We start from the raw sequence: 23,334 nt of genomic DNA on the forward strand, positions 1-23,334 counted from the left end.
CAGCTGAGTCTGTTTGGGGCGTGGCCCCAGCTGCAGCCACTTCCCCCAAATCAGCTCAGCCTTCCCTGCCCCGGCCTTCTCCCAGGGCTGTTCCAAACCCCTCAGGGCAGGAGCGGGTGTCCACCCTGCTACAGATGGTTGCAGAACAGTCCTTGGCAAGCAGCAGAGGAGCTCTCTTGCTTGACCAATAGGGTCGTTTGTGATAGGCTGGACCAGAAGAGGTCTGCAAAGCATGTCCCAGCAGTCCACAGAGAGCTGGCTGCTCACATCACTGACACTCCTCTTTATCTCCAGCTACAAAATTGTAATTTTCAGGAAGCTAAAAATACACAGCATACTTTCCCAGTATTGCTTTTCCATGCCAATCAGTGCTGTAGTTGCTCTAGTGATGTATGATGATCAAGAAGAGCAGAGAAGATGCCACGGGCGATGGTAAATGGGAGGGATGGGTTTATGAAATGCTCTCTGTGAAGATATGCTTCCCCCTATGAAATAGCTTGAAAGCCCCTATTATAGAAGACTCTGAGGACCCTTTCACGGATCTTTTTAGTTCTGACCCCATAGATGATGGGGTTCATCATGGGTGGAACCAGCAGATTTACGTTGGCTACAATAATGTGAACAAGAGGAGCCATGCTGTGACCGAAACGATGGGTGAGAATGGAGAAAAAAGCTGGAATATAAAACCCTAGGATGACTCAGATGTGGGAGCTACAGGTGCCTAGGGATGTGAGATGTGCCTCTTTGGAGGGGAGTTTGAAGATGGCCCGGAGGATCAGGGATGTAGGACAGGACAACGAGGATAAAATCTAACCCCGCTGTTACAAATGCCACAATCAGACTATAGGCTCTCACGACTGTTGTGTCCACACAGGCCAGTTTCACCAGTGCCATGAACTCACAATAGGTGTGAGAAATGACACGGGTTCTGCAGTATGGGAGCCACTGCAGCAGGAATGGGTGTGGGTCTACTAACACAGCCCCCCTCATCACAACACCGAGACCTATTTGGGCTATGGCCTGATGGGTGAGGATAGCCGAGTGTTGCAGCAGGTTACAGATAGCAATGTAGCAATCAAAGGCCATGGCCAGCATGAACCCGGACTCCATGATTGACAGTGAATGAAGGAGGTACATCTGGGCCAGACAGGCATTGGTGTGAATGGCCCAGTCCCTGAAACAGAATATGCGGAGGGTTTTGGGCAGGGTGGTGGTGGATACGACCAGGTTGGCGAGCGCCAGCATGGAAAGGAAAAGGTACATGGGCTCGTGGAGGCTCGGTTCAGTCTTGATAACAGTCAGGAGGAGGCCGTTCCCTAGGACAGACAGAATGTAGATTGAGCAGAAGGGGATGGAGATCCAGACATGTGCCGCCTCCAGGCCCGGGATGCCAAGGAGGATGAAGGTGGAGGGTGGGGCATGGTTGAGTTGGAAGCTGCCATGGTGGGGCCGGTTGGGTGTGGTCAGTTCCATGGCATGGCTGCCTCCTGCTCCTGTAAGTAACCATTAAAACAATCATTAATCAGCTAATGGGAACATAACAAGGTGGCATTTTCTCAACAGTAATTGATCCAATATACCCCTCACGTCACATGGGCACTGAATCATAACTAATCCATTATACATACTAACCATTCCAGCCATTCTGTTCTGAATGCCACATAGCTTCAGCCATTATTGGACAGTGTAGATTTACAATGCTGAGCAGTGGTAAAATCCACATTTCCAAGATCCCTGTGTGGATCAGAGTGTAGAATTTGTCCAAGATTTCACAAACTCAAGCCAGTGAATCCACAAACAACTAACCCATACAAAACATACAGGTGCCCCTGTCATGAAGAGGAAAGCTAGGACACCTGCGGGGTCTTCCTAAGGGACAGGGACATTAAACTGAGCTAATGTTCCCCAAAATATCCTAATGGATTCAGACATAGGATATTTCTAAATGTCCCTTTCTAAATATCCAGAAGAAGACAGAAAATCTGCCCTTCATTGAATAACTGTGGCCCTTCTGAGTTAAAAGTTGAATCAAGCCCAAACTTTTTGCCAGCACAACCCCATTTTAATGAACTGTTTCCTCCTGGGACCCCATAAGAATGACCATACTAGGTCAGACCAAAGGTCCATCCAGCCCAGTATCCTGTCTACTGACAGTGGCCAATGCCAGGTGCCCCAGAGGGAGTGAACCCAACAGGTAATGATCAAGTGATATCTCTCCTGCCATCCCTCTCCACCCTCTGACAAACAGAGGCTAGGGACACCATTCCTTATTCATCCTGGCTAATAGTCATAATGGACTAAACTTCCATGAATTTATCTAGTTCTCTTTTAAACCCTGTTATAGTCCTAGCCTTCACAACCTCCTCAGGCAAGGAGTTCCACAAGTTGACTGTGCGCTGTGTGAAGAAGAACTTCCTTGTATTTGTTTTAAACCTGCTGCCCATTAATTTCATTTGGTGGCCCCTAGTTCTTCTATTATGGGAACAAGTAAATAACTTTTCCTTATTCACTTTCCCCACACCAGTCAGGATTTTATGTACCTCTATCATATCCCCCCTTAGTCTCCTCTTTTCCAAGCTGAAAAGTCCTAGCCACTTTAATCTCTCCTCATATGGGACCCATTCCAAACCCCTAATCATTTTAGTTGCCCTTCTTTGAACCTTTTCTAATGCCAGTATATCTTATTCTCTATCCCTTTTTGAATGATTCCTAAGATCCTGTTTGCTTTTTTGACTGCCCCTGCACATTGCCTGGACGTCTTCAGAGAACTATCCATGATGACTCCAAGATCTTTCCTGATTAGTTGTAGATAAATTAGCCCCCCCATCATATTTTATGTATAGTTGGGGTTATTTTTTCCAATGTGCATTACTTTACATTTATCCACATTAAATTTCATTTGCCATTTTGTTGCCCAATCACTTAGTTTCATGAGATCTTTTTGAAGTTCTTCATAGTCTGCTTTGGTCTTAACTAACTTGAGCAGTTTAGTATCATTTTGAGCAGTTTAATATTAGCATGGAGGATGCATCTTCCTCAAAGAGTGACTTTGTATATAAGGTGTCTGTGAGGTCACATGGTGCAGAGGATGCCATTTTGTGGAGCAAAATGGCGTGCTCTGTGCATCATGATCTTGCATGCCCCATACATGAGAGGTCACACTGTGCAGATCAAACTGGTGTCCTCTGCACACTAGGGATCATCAGAACCTTCCAGTCAAGGCATGTTCAAGCACTCTGGCCTAACTTTGAGGCATTCAGGGGCCTGGACCCAGCATGTGTAAAAGGACCTAAATCCCCGGGATGAAGACGTGACTCCTATGCTCCTCAGGCTTAATGGAACTTTCTACTATGAATGTAAAACTCATTTATGCATCAGATAGACCTTTCCCATGGGCCAGGCTCAGACTGTGAAACAAATCCCCATAAGAACTAAGGACCACTCCCAGCCAGGCTTCTCTAGCATGAGCACAGGGCCATGTCGGCATCAGAAACACCGGGGCCATGTCGGCGTCCAGAGCACCAGGAGGAGGGCGGAGAGCGTGGCTGGGGCTCCGCTCTCCCCGGCGGCCAGAGCACCGGGAGGAGGGCGGAGAGCCCGGCTGGGGCTCCGTTCTCCCCGGTGTCCGGAGAGCCGGGAGGAGGGCGGAGAGCCCGGCTGGGGCTCCGCTCTCCCCGGCGTCCAGAGCGCCGGGAGGAGGGCGGAGAGCCCGGCCGGGGCTCCGCTCTCCCCGGCGGCCAGAGCGTCAAGGGAGGGCAGCAAGCCCACTACGGCTCCGCTCTCCCCGGCGGCCAGAGCCGGAGCGCCACGCCGCCCCCCTCCAGGTGCCGCCCCAAGCACAAGCTTGGTGGGCTGGTGCCTGGAGCCGGCCCTGGTTGCTTCCACCTATCTATTCCATCCATCCCTCTCTGCACACAGCCCTCTCTCTGCCTAGCTATCCGGCACTGCACAGCAGGAATTAAAGGCATGAAGTGGAAAAAAAATGCACAGCTAGGTAAATCTACAGGGGAATCCTTCAGGAGATACAAAGTAATTCCGCAGGCTGAAATTGTACCAAGACACCAGGTCCAATGCTCCTAAAACTTTCATGAATTGGCAAGTGATCTTTGATCGTCACAAGTGTCCAGCCCCTTGGTTTTATCCCTCACCAGCCCTCTCAATCCCCACCGAGTGAGCAGGCTGGGGTAACCCCAGGGAAAGCAGAAGCCAAGAAATTTGATATGGTTGGTATTAGTGAAACCTAGTGGAACAATGCACAACTGGAACATTAGAATCACTAGAGCCGATCTATTTAGGAAGGACAGAGTAGGCAGAGGGCAGGGCATTGCCCTCTAAAGCCGGTAATGCTATCTTTAATGTAGAGTTATTGATACTTCAGAAGGACAGGAACAAGAAGATAGGAACAGCCAGACTGCAATAAGCCACTATTAGCCTGAAATCAAAATGTCCACAAAGTCTTTTGCACCAATTGAACTGAATGAGTTTACATTAAACCAGTGCAACCCCATATATACATGAGGCCCAAGCTCCACTTTATTGTAGGCTGAGCTGTAAATGCCTGTGCGGTTAGTACTGATGGTGTGAGTAAAGTTACCGAAAGGTTCCTTAGAGAAAGGCGGGCAACATCTGGAGGTGGAATTCCCAGCTCGGGTAGACTTACCCGCGCTAGGTCTGACCCAGCGCACTCATTACAAATAGACGTGTAGCTGCTGCAATGCAAGCAGTGGGGCAGGCCAGCCTCCAAAATACACAGCTAGGGGTTCTGATGGGCTTGAACTTGGCCCCTTGCATGACCACGTCTACCCTGCTGTGTTTAACATGCTGGCTCCATCAGAGCTGGGAGCGACGTCTACAGCTGCTGTGTAGACAAACTCGCAGACACTAGATGGAGAAGTGAGAACGTCACTGGGGGAGAAGCAAGCAAGCAAGGTGTGCTCTCTGTTCTTGTCATGAAATCATTTGGTCCCAATCCCTTGGGTGCTTTGTGTGCAAAGCTCCCACCAATGTCCATAGGAATCCCAACCGCCGATAGATGCCAGGTAAGCCACCTAGTATGAACCTCCTGCGTTCTCTCTCCAAAAAGTACCGGCAGTGAGGATGGCCATTGTTCTCCCAAGCATATGCAGGGCTCAGCCTGGCATTCCCTGGTACTCAGGCAAGGCAGCTCTGCTCTAGCTGCGAATCCTGAGAACAGAGAATTTAGACACAACAGAATCAGTCCAGCTGAAAGGTTTGCACTTCTCACATGAATTTATTGCTGGAACTGATGCTGGTTTGACAGCCCTGGAGAAAGCTTAATGGTGGGTCAAGCTACAATCACCCACGCCATTCCAATAGGCCTCGTCTCTGACCGACAGAGGCTTCCTCTGAGGGGTTATGGAACAGGGGATCCAAGGGGCCATGGTCCATCCACTTTTCATCATGGCCTGGCCACCTGCCCCTCCTCATCCCCCCAAGTTCCTGCCCCAAGCCAAGCCAGAAGCCGGAGCTAGACCCGGGGGCCCTGGCCCCTCCATCTCCCCAGGGTGGGGCAGCCTGAGAGCAGCCCCAGCCCAGCCTATGGACCTGCCCCCAGGGTCCCCTGTCCAGGGCAGGTGGAGGGTCCACAGTTCCTCATAGCTGCTCAGGAGGCTCTTTCCATGGCCCTGTTGTGGCTCTTCAGACCCTGAGGCCCCACCCAGGCCAGAAGCTGGAGCTTGGTTGGGGTAAGAGCCATGTGGGCAGCTGTGGGGAGCCACAGACCCTCCACCTGCCCTGGGCAGGAGGCCCAGTGGGTGGGGACTTGGGTCGGGGGCAGCTCTTGGGCCCCCCCACTCTGGGCAGATGGAGGGGCCTGGGTTCCCGAGCCCAGTTGCGGCTTCTGGCTCATCAGTGGGGTGGGAACTTGGGGGGAAGAGGAGTGGTGGGTCCACAGAGTGGGTGGTGCCTCGTGCCTCCCCCCCAGTTTAAGGAAGAATCCATTGCCCTTGCTGCCGCTAAGGATGGGGAGTGCAGCTGAGCCTCCCAGGCCTGTTCCACCCATCTCCTCTCTGCTGAGATTCCTTCCAGGGGAATAATTAGCCACCATTGTCCCATAAGTGTCAGGGCCGAGCCATCCAATCCCATTACCCACATGGATGGTAATCCTCACATCACAATCCCTTCCCTCCTCTGTTGCAGGTATTCACTCCTCTCCATAGGAAGCAATGCACAGTGAGCAAGAATGATTTGAATCAGGTCTCTCTCTCAGCTGGCTGCAATGGGCCAGATCTCCAGCTGCGTTAAAATGCACAGTTCAGTTAGTGAGGGAGGTGCAAGGAGCTGGGAGCAAGAGGAGTGTGAGGAGCTGGGAGCCAGAGGTGCAAGGAGCTCAGAGTGAGAGGGTGTGCTGCTGGAGGCCTGAAGAGTACAAGCGTTATCAGGCATCAGGAGGAAGGTCCTGTGGTGAGAATAAGGAAGGTGTTGGGAGGAGGCCATGGGGAAGTAGCCCAGGGAGTTGTAGCTGTTGTGCAGCTGTTCCAGGAGGCACTATAGACAGTTGCAATCCACAGGGCCCTCGGATGGAACCCGGAGTAGAGGGCGGGCCCTGGTTCCTCCATCCCCCCAACTCCCTATTTGATACAAGAGGAGTTGACCTGGGCTGTGGGTCCCACCAGAGGGGAAGGGCTCTGGCCTATCCCCCAAACCACTAGATGGGTCAGCAGAGACTGAGGTGATTGTTCTCCTCCCTTTCCCCATGCTGGCCAGTGATGAGGTTTGATAAGTGAACGGCAGGTTTGTGCCACTGACAAAAGGAGCCAAACGGATGACTTCTGTGAACCTCTGAGGTGAGCAAATCCGCCAGAAAGTGACAGATCCACCAAGGCAGAGGAGGAACTTTTGTCACAGGGGCCAGAACCACAAAGATCTATCAAATGGTCCCCAGAGTCTTCTAAGCCAGGGATTTCATGCTATTCCATAGGGGGAAGCATTTTAATGGAGAGATTGTCTCATGTACCCTCCCCTCCCATTCACCGTCACTATGGAGTCCTCCTTGTCAACTCCGCATCTCCATGGAGACCTCCCCTCAAATTCACTATCATAATGAACACCCGTGGTGATGACAGCAATGGCAGAGATGGAAAGGGAACGTCAGGACAGTATAGTCAGTGCTCAGCTTGCTCCAGGACTTGCCAGGAATGACCCCTGACACCTCTAGGCTTGGCAGTTCAGAGCTCCAGGACCTCTGGGCTTGCTGCATCAGTTGTGAATGTTAAAAAAAATGCCTGAGCCCAGGCACTGAATTGTTTGAGCCCCGGCATTTCTTTCATTACAAATTAAGCACTGAGTATAGTCTGTATTTTTAGTGGCAATTTTGTGACAGGAAACATGGAGGTGGATCCAGCAACAAGTGACCAGTTGCTTTCTGAAGAAGACCAGTGAGGGCCCAGTAAATCTCAGGGTCACTAGGAGAGGAGGTGCCGAATTTTCCTGTACCTGGGGGGGTGCTTGACTCCCGCTCTGCCCCAGACCCCGCCCCCAATCCACCCCTCCCCACTCCTTCCCATCCTCTCCCCTTCCCCTTCATGCAGACCTGGGCATCCCATCTCAAAATGATATATTGGAATTGGCAAAGGTACAAATAAGGGCAACAGAAATGATTAGGGGTATGGAACAGCTTTGATATGAGGAAAGATTAAAAGACTGGGAGTTTTCAGCTTGGAAAAGAGATGACTAAGGGAGGATATGAGAGAGGTCTATAAAATCATGAATGGCGCAGAAAAATTGAATAAGGAAATGTTATTTGCTCCTTCACATAACACAAGAACTAGGGGTCACCTAATGAAATTAATAAGCAGCAGATTTAAAACAAACATAAGGAAGAATTTCTTCACAGTCAACCTGTGTCACTCTTTTCCAGAGGATGTTGTGAAGGCCAAAACTATAACACAGTTCCAACAAGAACTAGATAAGTTCATGGAGGATAGGTCAATCAATGGCTATTAGCCAGGATGGGCAAGGATGGTGTCCTTAGCTTCTGTTTGCCAGAAGCTGGGAGTGGGCGACGGGGGATGGATCACTGGATGATTCCCTGTTCTGTTCATTCCCTCTGGGGCACCTGGCATTGGCCCCTGTCAGAAGACAGGATACTGGCTTAGATGAACTGTTCATTTTATCCAGTATGGCCGTTCTGATTTCTGATATAGACCCCATTCCCCTCCCAGAGTAGAGACAGAACACAGGAGTCCTGATGGCATCTCTCTCTCTGCAGATTTAGTAGCAAAGTAAGAAACTACATTAAAATTTTAACCCTAAGCTGTGGCCCTTAAGTGACTTTCACAAGATGTCAGAACATATTTGTATTAGAGTTGAGTGGCTTTAATATGTATTTAATTTTCTTTCTTTTATATAGGAATTAGATACAGTTCTCCTGTCATCTAATAGCTAAGTTATGTGCAAAAAACCTAGAGTTTTCAAGAGCCAAGTAGACCCTGGTATCACGGTTAAAGTTGTCACTCCTAGCAAAATCTGAAATGGCTCCCTTGCAGGTGGTGGGCGAGAGGGGTGGTGGAAATGATCTAGAGACAGAAAAGGGTAGGGGAATAGAGAAGCAAGTGACAGGGCCGGAGCCTTTGCGAGGAAGAGGCAGAGCAGGGGCGAAGCCTAGGTAGAAGAGCTGGGGCAAGGGGTCCAGTTTCAAGGAATTAGAAAGGTGGCAATCCAGTGAATTGTACACAGATTGAATGCCCAGTTTGTCATGCTGACACAGCACAGTAAGGTCAGGGAAAGGTTTAATGTCTATCTGACTGCCCAGTAAGTGATTCAGGGAAGAGAGCCCAGCACCATGTCACCAGCCAGCTCTGCACAGAGCTTGGTCAGAGAGCCAGAGCACCAGGACAAAACTTTAGGTCCCTTTATGAGTAAAGAGCCGGAGCAGCCTGTCCCGGATCTGTTTGGTCCTCACCCCATAGATGATGGGGTGTAGCATGGGGGGCACCAGAAGGTACACATTGGCAATGAGAACGAGAATATGCAGGGGCACATTGTGGCCAAACCGGTGCGTGAGGGAGGAGAAGAAATCTGGGATGTACAAAGCTAAGATGGCACAAAGGTGGGAGCTGCAGGTCCCAAAAGTCTTGAGCCGGGCATCCTTTGTGGGCAGGCACAAGATGGCCCTGATGATCTGAGTATAGGACACTGTGATAAAAAACACATCCAGACCAATCACAGAGAATAGCACAAAGAGGCCATAGTAACTACTGATGCGGGTGTCGGCGCAAGCCAGATTCACCACAGCTATGTGCTCGCAGTATGAGTGGGGGATGATGTTGGTTCTGCAATATGGCCACTGCCTCACCAGGAAGGGATAGGGCAATACAAGTATGCCGCTGCGCAGCACAATGGCCAGGCCAATCTTGGCCACAACGGGGCTTGTCAGGATGGTAGAATGTCTCAGGGGATCGCAGATGGACACATAGCGATCAAAAGCCATGGCCACTAAGATCCCAGACTCCATTGTTGAGAAGCAGTGAATGAAGTACATCTGGCTGAGGCAGGCACTGAAATCTATCTCCCTGGAATTGAACCAGAAGATGCTCAGCATTTTGGGGAGGGTGGATGTGGAGAGGACCAGGTCAGTGATGGCCAGCATGCAGAGGAAATAGTACATGGGTCCATGGAGGCTTGGCTCCCTCTTCACGATGAACAGGATGGTGAAGTTCCCCAAGATGGCTATGAGATAGATGACACAGAAGGGGATGGATATCCAGACATGGGCTGCCTCCAGGCCAGGAATGCCCATCAGGATGAAGGTGGAGGGGTTTGTTAAGTCGGTTGTGTTGGAATCTGACATGGAGTAGGGGTGAAGGTGTCCAACTCTGAGGCAGAATGGTGTCTATTGCATGTACCGTATGTTCTCCCTCACTTCCTGTATGTGCCCAGGGTCTAGGGTGATGGTTGCAGTACAAATTCCAGTATGGAGAGACAATGTTAATATGAGACACTACATGCACTAATGGAGGCTGTTCTCATGGATGAACCAGATTGGTCGCTCTTCACACACTGAAAAATGACATTTTCATTACTCAGATAAATTAATTATTAACAACTGACCCTACTAATGCATATTTATTATTTTATGATACTCCATGCATCAACAATTCCTAATCATTGTGGTGGTGGGAAACTTAAGAGGCACCACAAGAGCACACGAGTCTAGGGTGACCAGATGTCCCGATTTTATAGGGACAGTCCTGATTTTTGGGTCTTTTTCTTGTATAGGCTCCTATTACCCCCCACCCCCGTCCCGATTTTTCACATTTGCTGTCTGGTCACCCTACACGAGTCTGGGTACCTAGATAAATGAATTATGAACAATTGGCCCTACTAATGCCAATTCCATATTTGATGGTGCACCATGAGTCACTAATTCCTACATGTCATGGTGTGGGAAACCTCAATAGGCACCAGTAGGAAACACAAGTTTGGATACTGGTTATCCATCATTGTTCCTTAATGCAATGAAACCCAGGCTAGAGAATCCATGCTGTAGGGTTCCCCATTCATCTGGTAGCTCAAAATTTGAGAGTGGAAAAAAAAATACATGTTCAAGGGGAAACATCCCAACTAGAACATATCTCAGGGAAAAAGAACCTGGAATCACTGATAGCAGATCAACGGAAACACCTGCTTATTTGCAGCAGAGGCCAAACCAAAAATAATGTTTGGATGTCCAACCCCCTTCTCAAAGCAGGACCAATTCCCAACTAAAACATCCCAGCCAGGGCTTTGTCAAGCCAGGCCTAAAAAACCTCTAAGCAAGGAGATTCCACCACCTCCCTAGGTAACCCATTCCAGTGCTTCACCACCCTCCTATCAAAAAGTTTTTCCTCATATCCAACCTAAATCTCCCTCACTGCAACTTGAGACCATTACTCCTTGTTCTGGTATCTTCTACCACTGAGAACAGTCTAGATCCATCCTTCTTGGAACCCCTTTTTAGATAGTTGAAAGCAGCTATCAAATCCCCCCTCACTCTTCTCTTCTGCAGACTAAACAATCCCAGTTTCCTCAGCTTCTCCTCATAAGTCATGTGCTTCAGCCCCCTAATCATTGTTGTTGCCCTCCGCTGGACTCTTTCCAATTTTTCCACATCATTCTTGTAGTGTGGGGCCCAAAACTGGACACAGTACTCCAGATGAGGCCTCACCAATGTCGAATAGAGGGGAATGATCACGTCCCTCGATCTGCTGGCAATGCCCCTACTTATACAGCCCAAAATGCCATTAGCCTTCTTGGCAACAAGGGCACACTATCGACTGATATCCAAAGCAAGCAGAGAGTTCAGCTGACAGGGATTCACAAAAGGATTAGCATTGTAGGTGGTGCTGGTGACACCACCTGTAGTAAAGGCTGTATGACACATTTAATTAGAAAACCTCATTTTAGTTGCTTATAACTCTCCCAAACTTTAACCATATAAACTGAAATTTCCCATGGTGGGTGTGTGCTTCCTGCTGAATTGGTTATTTGTTTGTTTTTCAAAATTTTATCCATAACAGTTCAGCCGAGTTTTTGATTGAAGCTAGGAGAAAAGATGTCTTGCCTATGTTAAAAAATTCTTACAACTATTCCAGTGAGGAGCCCAGGCACCTCCATGCCTTACAGCAGATGAAAGTCAGGTAAGAACACTGCCCCCCCCCCCCCCCCCCCGCTTAACAGTCAGAGCCCGGAAATGCCTAAGGAGGTGGTGAGAGTGCCTGTGCATTTACAGAGCATTGGCTTCTGAGGTGTTTACTCATTTTATACTTAAAAGGGAGTTTTGCCTCAGTTGGGCCTGAGCAAACTAAGGGCCAAAGCCTCAGAATTTGGCCTTGTATTGTACATCTACTAACAGCTTTCACCCTGAAGGATCCACTGTGCCACTGAAATGCAGCCACCTCTGGGTTAAGCCACCACTTAAGCCATCAGTTGCGGGGACAGCAAAGAGTGACATACTGTAACAACCTCATACCCTGTGGTAAGATCCCTGCCATGTTTAATGGCTATGTGGAGCAGAAAGGACCCCAGACCTATTCTCTATCCCACCACGCACACATTGCAGTCAGTTTGTCAAGCAGGTGAGCTCCTCAGCAAGAGATGGGTACCTGTGAATTCTGAGACAGAAGTGTCTTCTCTGGGAATCCCAGTCAGGTAGCCGTGTCCTACACCTCTCTCACGCCAGCATCTGCAGCAGCATCCCATGCTGATCGCAACACAGGGCTGTGCACCATTTATAATAAAGCTCTGTGCAATCCCAGTGGGGTTTACTCAGCCTCTAGTGGAGAAGCGGCATCTGAATGTAAAGAGACTGGAGACAGGCCTTTCTGCACTTCTGTGCTATTTATGCAGCTTCAGGAGTAAACAGCAATTATGGGACCTTCCCAAAGGGAGATGAGAACTCTTGGCCTCCCCACTGAGTCAAAGGGGAATTGGCTATTCTGTGCATTTCTGTATATTTAAAAATTATATTTGATTAGTAAGAAAATAAGGGATAATGCCTAGATCTCCACAGGGTCTGACACCCTGTAAATGCCCAGGAGGGCTGGGTAAATAGTAGTTAGACACATCTGGAGACAGATGACTGAGGGGACAAAAAAACTCTCTGCAGACAGCCGGGGCTGTTGATAAGGGATCAGAGATCAGTAATTCTCATCAGTAGCTTTCATCATACTGGGCAGCACTTTTCATTCAAGAATCTTCAAAACACCTAGCAAAGGAAAATGACCATGAACAGATCCCTATTATACAGATGGGTAAACTGAGGCACGGGGAGACATGAATTGGCCAAAGTCACACAGAGAATGAGTGGAAGGATGACAGATAGAACCCCGGTGTCCTATCATCCATGCTCGAACTATAATCTCTCCATCACACCAAGAGGGAAATGGACCGACAGTGTATTAGGGACTGTTTGTTGGGTGGGACGCAGAGGAAGGCCTGGAAGAGGGAGCCTGCACCTTCACCATCCTCTGGAGGTGAATCTGAGGTTTTCAGAACTAGCTGGAGGTTGTGAGCTCCTCACTTGGGTGAGGTGTGAACATCTGGAGTATTGTGTCCAGTTTTGGGCCCCACAGTACAAGAAGGATGTGGAAAAATTGGAAAGAGTCCAGCGGAGGGCAACAAAAATGATTAGGGGGCTGGAGCACATGACTTATGAGGAGAGGCTGAGGGAACTGGGATTGTTTAGTCTGCAGAAGAGAAGAATGAGGGGGGATTTGATAGCTGCTTTCAGCTACCTGAAAGGGGGTTTCAAGGAGGATTGATCTAGACTGTTCTCAGTGGTAGCAGATGACAGAACAAGGAGTAATGGTCTCAACATGCAGTGGGGGAGGTTTAGGTTGGATATTAGGAAAAAACTTTTTCACTAAGAGGGTGGTGAAGCACTGGAATGGGTTACCTAGGGAGGTGGTAGAATCTCCTTCCTTAGAGGTTTTTAAGGTCAGGCTTGACAAATCCCTGGCTTGGATGATTTAGTTGGGGATTGGTCCTGCTTTGAGAAGGGGGTTGGACTGGATGACCTCCTGAGGTCCCTTCCAACCCTGATATTCTATTAATGTCTGTGGAGTTTGAAGGTTCCCTTTTCCATTTGTTTTGAGACACATTAAATATAAATTCCTGATCTAATTTCTTTATCAATAGATACATAGGTTCAGAAGGGACCATTAGATCATCTACTCTGACTTCCTGTATGACATAAATAATTACATTTCACACATTTACCTCTGTATTGAGCTCCATATCTTCTGTTTGACTAAGACCTGGTCTACACTAGGATTTTACATCATAGAATCATAGAGCCAGAGGGTGAGAAAGGACTGCAAGGGTCAGCTAGTCTAACTCCCTGCCAATATGCAGTATTTGTTGTGTCTAAACCATCGCAGAGAGTTGACTATCCACCCTCTTTTGGAAAACCGCCAGCGAAAGAACTTCCACAACATCCCGAGGAATCTTTTCCATTGTCCTTCTGTTCATCGAGTAAGGAAATTTTCCCTGAGATTTCATCTAAATCTGCTATGCTGGAGTTTGAACCCATTGCCTCTTGTCCTCTGGTAAGAGAGAACAACTATTCTCCACCTTATTTCAAGTATTTGAAGACTATCGTGTCCCCTTAATCTCCTCTTTTCTAAACTAAATGTGTGTGGTTCCTTCAGCTTTCTCATATGACTTGTATTCCATTCCTTGGATCATCTTTGTCACTTACCTCTGGATCCTTTCAGTTTCTCTACATCCTTCCTATACCTTGGTGACCAAAACTGGACAGGACACTCCAGCTGAGGCCTAACCAGCGCTGATTAGAGTAGTACTATCACCTACCATCACTTGCATGATATGCCTCTGATAATGCAACCTAACTGCATTTGCCTTTTTTGATACAGCAAAAAAAAAAAAAATTCTTCCATCTACCTAGCTGCCACATTTCGGGGAGATGGATTACCTACGCGGATGGGAGAACCCCTGTTTTCGGTGTAAATAGTGTCTACACTGAAGTGATAAGGCAGGGTCACTGTGGCATTTTAAGTGTAGACAAACCCTCAAACAGATCTTCCATAAAAGCATCCAGTCTGGGTCTGAAAATATGGGGAATTGGAGGTTCCACCACTTCCCTTCTCAGTTTGTTTCAATGATTAATCATCCTCGGTGCTAAACATTTGGCCCTTATTTCCAACTGGAATTTCTCTGGCTTCAGCTTCCAGCCATTGGGCCCTGCTCTGCCTTTCTCTGCTAGATTACAGAGTCCATTCTTATTCATGCTTTTCTCCCCATGAAACTCTCCACTTGATCAATTTATGCACTGGGAGCTCACAATGGATTGGTTTTCTACAATGACACCTAAATCCTTTACAGGGTCCCTGCATTCCTTAATACAGTGCCCTACTCTGTGGGTTGGGCCTGTTTTCTGTGTTGCAATTGACTGTCTTAAAACATTTTGTTTGCATGGGCCCACCTCACCAATACCTCCAAATCAATCGGTATGCCTGTCCTGACCTCCTCATTGTAACCACTCTGCCAATCTTTGGGTCATCCTCAAATTTTATCTGCAATGATTTTCTATTTTCTTCCAGATCATTGAATAGCATTGAGCCTAGAATTGATCCCTGAAGAACTCCACTAAAAAACAGCCCTGTTCACTGACAATGTCCCATTGACAACTGCTTCCTGAGATCTGTCACTTAGCCTATTTTTGGTCCATTTAACGTGTGCTCTACTGATATTTTATAGTGTTCATTTTTTCTGAATGTTTTCCCCTATTAAATCAAATACTCCAGAGAAATAAAAATCTATTGCACCTGGGCAGTTCCCTTGATCAACGAAACACATATTTTCATTAAAGGATGAAATCACGTTTACTTGACAAGACCTGGATTCCATAAATCATGTTTTTGCCTGGCATTAATAATATTCTGAGACTTTTTTATTGACTAATCCCAAACCAGCTTTTCTGTTATTTCCTAATCTTGTCAAATCTTTTTTTTAACTTACCCTTATTTTTTTTAATTCCTTACGTTTAACACGGTACTGTCCTGTATTTGCTTTTTTTCGGCTCCACTGTTGCCTCATTGTGTATTTCTGGTTCCAAATGAGATGTGTTGTGGATCGGTCAGTTCATAACTCTGGTGTTCGTAACTCTAAGGTTTTATTGTAGATGTTGTTTAATATCCCCCTTGAAAACTATTTCTTGAGCACATTTACTTTTTTTGCAACACTAACAAGTTTCCTTTTTTCCCTCTAGTAATTACCCTAAACCTTTTCTAGGATTTCTTTTGTTCTTAATATACTGAATAACCTCCTTTTACTAATCCTTATCCCTTACAACCACTGATTTTTCCCAGATGCTTTTAACATCCCTTATCAATTTTCATAACTTCTAATTTGTATTAATTGCTATCTATTTTCCCCTTTTCCCATTTGTTATATATTCCTTTCCTTCCCCACTTATTGCTCCCTTCACTTTGCTACTGAACCGTGTTTTTGTCCAAAGTTCTCTACTGTCTCGACTATGGAATCTTGAATTTTTGGCTGTCTAATCATCTCCTCTTAAGGAACTCCCAATTTTCATTCCCATTTTTCTGTCTCAATTTTTCCTCCCAATCAGTTTTGGTGATATTTTTCCTCAGCTTTTGGGAATTAGCTGTTTTGAAACAGTAAGTGTTTTTAGATATTAGAAGCATAGAATCATAGAATCATAGAATATCAGAGTTGGAAGGAACCTCAAGAGGTCATCTAGTCCAACCCCCTGCTCAAAGCAGGACCAATTCCCAGCTAAATCATCCCAGCCAGGGCTTTGTCAAGCCGGGCCTTAAAAACCTCCAAGGAAGGAGACTCCACCACCTCCCTAGGTAACGCATTCCAGTGTTTCACCACCCTCCTAGTGAAATAGTTTTTCCTGATATCCAACCTGGACCTCCCCCACTGCAACTTGAGACCATTGCTCCTTGTTCTGTCGTCTGCCACCACTGAGAACAGCCGAGCTCCATCCTCTTTGGAACCCCCCTTCAGGTAGTTGAAGGCTGCTATCAAATCCCCCCTCATTCTTCTCTTTTGGAGACTAAACAATCCCAGTTCCCTCAGCCTCTCCTCATAAGTCATGTGCTCCAGACCCCTAATCATTTTTGTTGCCCTCCGCTGGACTCTTTCCAATTTTTCCACATCCTTCTTGTAGTGTGGGGCCCAAAACTGGACACAGTATTCCAGATCAGGCCTCACCAATGTCGAATAAAGGGGAACGATCACGTCCCTCGATCTGCTGGCAATGCCCCTACTTATACAGCCCAAAATGCCGTTAGCCTTCTTGGCAACAAGAGCACACTGTTGACTCATATCCAGCTTCTCGTCCACTGTGACCCCTAGGTCCTTTTCTGCAGAACTGCTACCTAGCCATTCGGTCCCTAGTCTGTAGCAGTGCATGGGATTCTTCCGTCCTAAGTGCAGGACTCTGCACTTGTCCTTGTTGAACCTCATCAGGTTTTTTTCGGCCCAACCTTCTAATTTGTCTAGGTCCCTCTGTATCCGATCCCTACCCTCTAGTGTATCTACCACGCCTCCTAGTTTAGTGTCATCTGCAAACTTGCTGAGAGTGCAGTCCACACCATCCTCCAGATCATTAATAAAGATATTAAACAAAACCGGCCCCAGGACCGACCCTTGGGGCACTCCGCTTGAAACCGGCTGCCAACTAGACATGGAGCCATTGATCACTACCCGTTGAGCCCGACGATCTAGCCAGCTTTCTATCCACCTTACAGTCCATTCATCCAGCCCATACTTCTTTAACTTGGCGGCAAGAATACTGTGGGAGACCGTATCAAAAGCTTTGCTAAAGTCAAGGAATAACACATCCACTGCTTTCCCCTCATCCACAGAGCCAGTTATCTCATCATAGAAGGCAATTAGGTTAGTCAGGCACGACTTCCCCTTGGTGAATCCATGCTGACTGTTCCTGATCACTTTCCTCTCCTCTAAATGTTTCATAATTGATTCCTTGAGGACCTGGTTGGGAACTCTTCTCTGTTTGTCCATTACAATGTAATTAATTCCATTCTTTTATTTTGTTCTCTTTTACCATATTAACATTATTTGTCTCTTCTATAAAATGAACACACCCAGACTTTTATATCTTTCTGCATATGGCAGCCTCCCCATTTCTCATAACCTCAGAACTCCAGTTTATATTTGCTATATCCTTTATAGAGACTGGGGGCTGGTCTACACTGGGGGGGGGGATCGATCTAAAATATGCAACTTCAACTACAAGAATAGCATAGCTGAAGTTGATGCATCTTAGATCGAATTAAAATTACTTACTCTGCGTCCTTGTGGCACGCCACGGCTCCCCTGCCGACTTTGCTTCTGCCTCTGGCCAAGCTGGAGTTCAGCAGTCAATGGGAGAGCAATCGGGGATCGATTTATCGTGTCTACAGTACACGTGATAAATCGATCCCCGATAGATGGATTGCTACCCACCGATCAGGCGGGTAGTGTAGACATACCCTGGGTGACCAAAATTGAGCTTATCCAGAACAGGTTATCCGCTATCCCATTCCTTAGGCATTGGAATTTGGGCTTTGTTTGGGCCACTGCTGCAAGTGATCAGGTGATTCCCTGGAGATTCTATCAATGATGCCCAAGTCTTTTCCCTGAGGTCTGTTCTAACTGGGATGTTTCCTTTTGGCACATGTCTTGGAAAAGCTTTGGTTTTTCTCCACTCTCAGATTTTGAGCATCCGAGTAAATGGGGAGCTTCCTACATGATGGACTCTCTAACTTGCCGTTCATTGCCTTAAGAAACAATTCTGGATTACCTGTATCACCACTTGTGTTTCCTACTGGTGCCTATTAAGGTTTCCCAGGCCAAGACATGTAGCAATTAGTGATGCATGGAGCACCATCAGATATGGAATTGACATTAGTGGGGACAGTTGTTCATAATTCATTTATCTGAAGAATGAAAACATCATTTTTCAGTGTTTCAAGAGTGACCGATCTGCCTCACCCATGAGAACTACATTCCAGTAGTGCATGTAGTGTCTCATATTCACATTGTCTCTCCATCCAGGCCTTTGTATTGTGACCATCACCCTAGAGCCTGAGCACATACAGGAATTCAGGAGAACATATGGCACATGCAGCAGACACCATTTGGCCTCATAGTTGGACACCTTCTCCCCTACTCCATGTCAGATTCCAACACAACCGACTTCACAAACCCCTCCACCTTCATCCTTCTGGGCATTCCTGGCCTGGAGGTGGCCAATATCTGGATCTCCATCCCCTTCTGCGCCATGTATGTCATAGCCTGTTGGGGAACTTCAGTATCCTCATCATTGTGAAGAGGGCACATATACTATTTCCTCTGCATGCTGGCTGTCACCGACCTGGTCCTGCATACATCTATCCTTCCCAAAACATTGACCATCTTGTGGTTCAATTCCAGGGAGATCGATTTCAGTGCCTGCCTCACCCAGATGGACTTCATTCACTGCTTCTTCATGATGGAGTCTGGGATCTTAGTGGCCATGGCTTTTGATCGCTACAGGGCCATCTGCAATCCTCTGAGACATTCCAGCACCCTGACAAACCCTGTGGTGACCAAGACTGGACTGGCTGTGGTGCTGCGCAGTAGCATGCTCATACTACCCTATCTCCTCCTGGTAAGGCATTGATCATATTGCAGAACCAACAGCATTTCCCACACACACTGTGAGCACATGGCCGTGGTGAAACTGGCCTGTACTGACACCCATATCAGTAGTTACTATGGCCTCTTTGTGATATTCTGTGTGCTTGGTCTGGATGTGTTTTTTATCACAGTGTCCTATACCCAGATCCTCAGGGCCATCTTCAGCCTCCCCAAAAAGGACGCCCGGCTCAAGCCTTTTGGCACCTGTGGCTCCCACCTCTGTGCCATCTTAGCCTTTTATATCCCAGGTCTCTTCTCCTCCCTCATGTCCCGGTTTGTCCAGAATGTGGCCCTGAATTTACAGGTTCTCATGGCCTACATCTACCTCCTGCTGCCTCCCGTGCTAAACCCCATCATCTATGGGGTGAGGACCAAAGAGATCCGGGACAGGCTTCTTGGGCTCTTTACTCATAAAGGAACCTAAAGTTTTCTCCTGTTGCTCTAGGTCTCACACCGAGCTCCATGCAGAGCTGGCTGGTGACATGGTGCTGGGCCCCCTTCCCTGAATCACTTACTGGGCAGTCAGATAGACATTAAACCCTTCCCTGACCTTACTGTGCTGTGCCAGTGTGACGAACTGGGGAATATGTCTATGTACAACTCATAGGTTTGCCACTTTTCTAATTGCTGGTAACTTGACCTCTTTAGCCCTACAACCCTTCCCCACCTCTTCCTCTAAGGCCCCACCCCTTTCTGCCTCTTCCCCTCAAGGCCCACCACCCTGTCGCTCGCTCATCTCCTCCCCTCACCTTAGAATCATAGAATCATAGAATCATAGAATATCAGAGTTGGAAGGGACCTCAAGAGGTCATCTAGTCCAACCCCCTGCTCAAAGCAGGACCAATTCCCAGCTAAATCATCCCAGCCAGGGCTTTGTCAAGCCGGGCCTTAAAAACCTCCAAGGAAGGAGACTCCACCACCTCCCTAGGTAACGCATTCCAGTGTTTCACCACCCTCCTAGTGAAATAGTTTTTCCTGATATCCAACCTGGACCTCCCCCACCGCAACTTGAGACCATTGCTCCTTGTTCTGTCAAGGAGCCTTGTCACTTTCTGGATGATCTCTGCACCTCAAAGCAACCCTCATTTACCATGGTGATGTAATTATGGTGTGTTTTGTACAAAGTATGTCTTGTGAAGTATCATTCTCAAAGTCTTCATCAGCTAAACATTAATACCTCATTGGGTTGTATGCACTTTCATTGTCTATGAAGTTATGAAATCTTGCTATGTGTAAGTTACTAAAGTATGGTGTGAGGCTGGAAACACCCACAACCAGCCTTTCAGGTAGAACAACAGAGTATCCAGACAGTATTAGTTGCTGTCATCAACACCCATCTACGGAAGAATTCACTAACATGGGACTCTGTGTAAGGGAGCATGGGGACAATGAAGAATATTTGACCAATAGGGGTGGACCCCTCCTGTAACATGCATAGCAAGCTGGAAGAAACTTTCCAATAAGCTGGAAGAAACTATAAAAGATGGGGAGTGACATAATGATTTGTCGTCACTCCCCCACAACTCAACATGTGATGGAACCTCTGGAAGACAAAGGACTTGGAATGCGGGAGGGCAATCCAAGCTGCAAAGCAGATGTAGTCTGTGCCTCAAGAATCTGTAAGCCTGCTTGTATCATCAATCAGGGTGAGATATTGCTGATTCAAATCTTATTTAGTTTGTATAAGTCTTAAATTGTGATTTTGTTTGATTTCCTAGGTAACCTGCTTTGATCTGTTTATTGTAGCTTGTAATCACTTAAAATCTATCCTTCTGTAGTTAATAAATCTTTTTTATGTTTTATCGTAATCAATGTGTTTTTGAGTGAAGTCCTTGGGAATCTTCACTCTGTGAACAAGGACTGTTGCATATCTTCCCCACATCGAGTGGGGAGTAAATTGTTTAATGAGTTTGAACCATACGGCTCCCTGTGCAAGGCAAAATGGTATAATTCTGGGTTTATACTCCAGCGGGGGTGCAAGGCTGTGGATCTGGGAAATGGGCTAGGTCCCCCATTGTTGGTGCATGAGTGGTTTAGGTAAAGAACTCAGGTAATTCAGTTGGCTGTGTGGCACCACCTGCTGTCCTTTTGGGTGACAACAGCGCCTGGAGGGGCTGGCTGTGTATCACCAGCAGGGCAGGGGGATAGGCCAACACAGCTGAATGGTTAGGGGGCACAGCAGTTCCAACAGCTTTTATGCTTCACCCCGGGGGTACATCCCAAGACAATCTCGACCTCCCACCCCACAGCAGCAGGGCTTCCTCTGCTCCAGGGCTGGGATGGGAGCTGCTGCAGCCTGACAAGGAGCCTGCCAGCAGGTAGGAGGCAGTCCCAGTTAATATCCCAAGGCCTTCCTCTGTCCTGCAATAACTGGACACTGCCAGAGCCCTTAAAGCAAACCAGTCATGGGGTTCCTCCCAGACAGCCAAATCAAATATGATGAAGATTACTGAAAATCTTGTTCATCATATAGAAAATTCTACCACTTGCAAAGGATAGGACACATTACCCCCAGGTCAAGGAATATTTCAGATCCTACCCAAACACACGCTTACGCCCAATTCTTATTAACTAAACTAAGATTTATTTAAAGGGAGAGAGTATTGGTTAAAAGGTAATTATACATACAAACATGAGTAGTGTTCTTAAGTCAGTTTCATGGTAGAGATGATGAGATTTAATGTTGCAAAGAGTTCTTTCAATACTGGCCGTAGGTTGATGTCCAATATCAAGATCATCCAGAATGGAACTGGAGACCTCAATTTTGTGGCTCGAGCTTCCCCTGATGAAGCTTAAGCGCATTTGAGATGAGTGGATCAAGGCCCAAGCATTCCTTTATAGACCACTGGCAAGCTATGATAGTGAAGAATACTTGCTTTGAAGTAGAATTACCTGTTTTCTATATATTTTCAGATAACTAGTTCCATACATCAGCAAAAGGTAATTATCCATTAAGTGGTTCATAGGCAGTTTACTACAAACTTCAAAGAAACATAGACAATGTATAGACAATAACATTATTACACCCAAGTTTCACTTAAAAGTTGGTATTTACTTTTGATCTTTGAATCAACAGATATAGCAACAGACAGGAACCATCTGTTTACATGTTTAACATCTAACAAGATATAAGTAAATACATCCAGTTAGTATTACCTCTAATTCTCTAACAATTGAGAGATATTTCCATGCTCTAGTCCATTTACCATGGCTAAATTAGCTATTTATAAGGAATAGCTCTAATTACCATTTATATAGTTCTCTAATATGTCTTAAACATTGAATGTGGGTCAATTAGCCTGCCAGTTGCATAACCCTTTCTGACCATGTGTCAGACCTTGTCAAGGCTGATTCCCCACTCTGCACTTCGAGTGCAGAAGGTGAGGGCCCACAAGGATTCTAAATATTAATACTGGCCACTCCAGGCTTCTATTAAACTTCCAAGGTTATAGCTTCTCTCTGACCTTGGATGGGTAAATGCTGCCACCACCCAAGTGCAAAAAAAAAAAACCCTTTCGAAAACCCAGGAAGGTGCACTTGGGAATTCCTCCCTGTGGGGTACCCTCAAGCCCTTTCACCCCCCTTCAGGGAAGAGCTGAGAAATAAAACAAAGGAAAACAGCTGTTGCCACCAGCTAATTAAACAACTTATGCACAAACCTCTTGGGACACAAAAATCCAATCCTGTTCTTAAAAAAGTTAAATTTTATTAAAAATCAAAAAAGAAGAAAATATATTTGGAACTTAGGCTTTTTCCTAGATTTAAAAAGAACCACTTTTGAGGACTACACATCAAAATAACTTTCTTGAGGTCCAGCTAGAAGGTTATAAGCACAACAAAAGCACCTGGGGCTAGCACAGAGGAGTCCACAAGCTTTACAAAATAAAAGATATAAACCTAATCACGTCTGCCTGGACATTTCCTGATCTACTTACATATCTGGGGGTTTCAAATAAGTAATTCTAGGTATGATCTGATGATTTTTCATACCTGGCTAAAGCTTCTTATATCATTGCTGCTATGTGTCTCCACTCTCTGGAGAACAACCACAGACAGACGAAGGAAGAGTTTTTTCCCCAATTTTAAAAAATTCTAGCCTTCCCATTGGCTCTTTTGGTCAGGTTCCCACTCCCTTACTTTTACCTGTGGACTTTTTTA

The 23,334-nt window shown here is 46.7% G+C and overlaps 3 pseudogenes; 1 reads left to right on the forward strand and 2 right to left on the reverse strand.

Annotated features, from left to right (window-relative positions):
• Positions 1–485: 485 nt before the first annotated feature.
• On the reverse strand, positions 486–1,442 carry LOC101951298 (olfactory receptor 52K2-like; annotated as a pseudogene).
• Positions 1,443–8,863: 7,421 nt separating this feature from the next.
• LOC101951573 (olfactory receptor 52R1-like) lies at positions 8,864–9,862 on the reverse strand (annotated as a pseudogene).
• An 8,757-nt stretch (positions 9,863–18,619) lies between these two features.
• LOC135972550 (olfactory receptor 52K2-like) lies at positions 18,620–19,600 on the forward strand (annotated as a pseudogene).
• Positions 19,601–23,334: the final 3,734 nt, after the last annotated feature.

Source organism: Chrysemys picta, chromosome 1 (assembly GCF_011386835.1).
Source record: "Chrysemys picta bellii isolate R12L10 chromosome 1, ASM1138683v2, whole genome shotgun sequence".
NCBI classification, from domain to species: domain Eukaryota; kingdom Metazoa; phylum Chordata; order Testudines; family Emydidae; genus Chrysemys; species Chrysemys picta.